Raw genomic sequence first — 2,500 nt, 5'->3', positions numbered from 1 at the left:
AAACGTTCCCAATACTCATGTAAGGACTCTCCGCTGTGCTGCCTTACTCCACAAATTTCTTTTCGAATATTGGTTGCTCTTGAAGCTGGGAAATATTTCTCCAAAAACAACCTCTTCATCTAGTTCCATGTTTTAATACTCTCGGAAGGTAGATAATAGAGCCAATCATTAGCCAAATCCTTCAAAGAAAATAGAAAGGCTCTTAATTTAATTTGATATTCAGTCACCCCAATGGGCTTCATACTTGTGCATACCACATGCAACTCCTTTAGATGCTTGTGAGGATTTTCACCTGCAAGGCCATGAAAAGTGGGCAAGAGATGTATTAGTCCAGATTTTAATTCAAAAGCAGTAGTAGCAGCAACATCTAAAGTAGGGAATGTTATGCATAAGGGTTTTTGATTCAAATTAGGGGCAGCAAGCTCTTTCAAAGTTTGATTTCCAGCCGTGACTTCCTCCTCTTCTAAATCAGAATCGCTAGCAAACAGGGAGTCAAGAGCTAGATTGTGCTCTTCAGAATTTTTCCTAGCTTCCTTCCTTAACCTATGCAAAGTTCTCTCTATTTCTGGATCGTACTACAAATCACCTTGATTAGAAGATCAAGTTACAATCATAAACAATCAAGGAAACTCTAATAAACCATGAAAACAAACCAGGAAAAATCTAGAGTAATAAAAATAAATAAAAATTCTACGTTAAAACACAAAAAATGCCTAAAAACCCTAGAAAACAGTGGAATTTGGCCTCGAGAGGGTGGGGATAGTAATCCATAGGATTAACTTGTCTTGCTCAGAACGTTTTTTACCTCCAGAAAACTATACTATTAAGGCCTAATTCTACTGCAATCAAAATTCTGCTGAAACCGTAACTATTGACAACTAATGATTTTTTGTTGTTAAAAATTTCAAGAACGAAATTAGGATCACAAGCAGCACAAAAATCAACTAAAATCACTCCCTGGAAACGACGCCAAAATTTGGTGTGCTGTCACAGACAACCAAAAATAAAACATATACTCCTAAAAATATATGTAGTAGTGTGAGTAAGGATCGTTCTCACGAAGAGTATCCAGCCTAGTTTTATGCTACATGAACAAGGAGGGGGGGGGGTTTGAGTATAATGAAAACAACTTTAAGAAAAACAATTAAGGAACAATTCAAATTAAAGTATCGAAATCAATCAAAAGAACAAACCTTGGTCTAAGTCAACATTCACCACCAGAATTTCACAACTGATCATCGATGCAAGTATATATTAATTCACACTTTGAATATTCACCATTGGAACTATTTTCCTATCTCTCCTTAGTCACAGTTAATTAGAAAACAAGCGATCTAATTAACCCTAACTACTAAACAACCTAAGACAAGCGCTAAAGGTTTAATCTAGTAGCAACCTTAAGAATTAGAGAGATCGATGAAGCTAAACAACACAAGCACAAGCGGTTGTATTTAATTTAGTCGAGCATTCTTCCTAAGATCTAATAATTTCTGACGCAGTAAATTATTAAATCTTGGTTGCTTCACAAATTAGAGGGATCAAATAATTACGGGTTTGATATCTAACCTAGCAATAGATTGCAACGAAGAATAAACTAGTAGGCCTCCTAGTAATTAAATGAGACAATCATGAAAATAGGCACAAAAGAACATCCGATATTCAAAGCATAAAATTGAACAGTAAAAACAAATTAGATCTCACAGTTTTATTGATTCATAGACTTCCGTTTCCTTCAACTAAGTATGAAAGTTTAGCCAAGTAAGGCCATGACGGAAACTCAAAGGAGAAGTCAAAGAAGAGAGGAGAGAGAGGCGTGTGTGAAGTTTGATTTGTCCTCCCCCTTTTTCAAGCCTACAAGATCTCCTAAAAATATTCTAAATATTATCCCAAAATAACAACATCCAAATCTAACTAATTAAAGAAAAATATAAAATAAATAAAATAGTCCTAATATAACTAGGAAAGTGGTGTTTTTCAGCTGGAATTTTCATGCATCAGATCTGGAAACTTCTGAAAATAAATTGCATCAGATCCACGTATTAGAATTGTAGGCTAAGGAATGTTCCAGAACGTCATCAATGCAGGTGTAGCAACTTCAAGCCCGATTTTGACCTTGATGCGCCTCATATCTCTCAAAACTCAAAACATGAAAGTTGTAGAGCTTTGTCTTGGAATTCCATATCATCTTGAATCATCTCAAGTAGAGCTCAGATGAGAGAGTTATGCCCAGATTACGAAGCGATGTCAAAGTTGTCCAGAATCGCCCAATTAAATTCGTTTTGCTCTTAATGCCTCTATTTTCATCCTAAATCAAAATATAAGAATAATGAGTACATTTAGGCACTGAATAAGTGTAGAAGACTAAACATTAAGGGAAAAATATATGACATTTTGCATTCTCATCATAAATGCTTTGCCCTTTGTTTTGGGTTGACACTTATACTTTTCAGCAATTTATAAAGCTCTTCAATTTACTTCATAATTAATTTCTTACGTTTTG

The 2,500-nt window shown here is 34.9% G+C and overlaps 1 non-coding gene and 1 pseudogene across 1 annotated transcript in view; one reads left to right on the top strand and one right to left on the bottom strand.

The window, feature by feature from the left end:
- Positions 1–71, top strand: part of LOC142614324 (small nucleolar RNA R71) — a 107-nt gene extending 36 nt beyond the window's left edge. The window contains exon 1 of the small nucleolar RNA XR_012840402.1: positions 1–71. This exon is cut by the window's left edge and continues 36 nt beyond it. This is a non-coding gene — a small nucleolar RNA (small nucleolar RNA R71).
- The window catches only part of LOC142612264 (uncharacterized), a 13,845-nt pseudogene that overhangs the window by 747 nt on the left and 10,598 nt on the right, over positions 1–2,500 (bottom strand).

The sequence above is a fragment of the Castanea sativa genome, chromosome 10 (genome assembly GCF_040712315.1).
Source record: "Castanea sativa cultivar Marrone di Chiusa Pesio chromosome 10, ASM4071231v1".
Classification (NCBI taxonomy): domain Eukaryota; kingdom Viridiplantae; phylum Streptophyta; class Magnoliopsida; order Fagales; family Fagaceae; genus Castanea; species Castanea sativa.
This window is presented reverse-complemented; position numbering and strand designations above follow the sequence as displayed.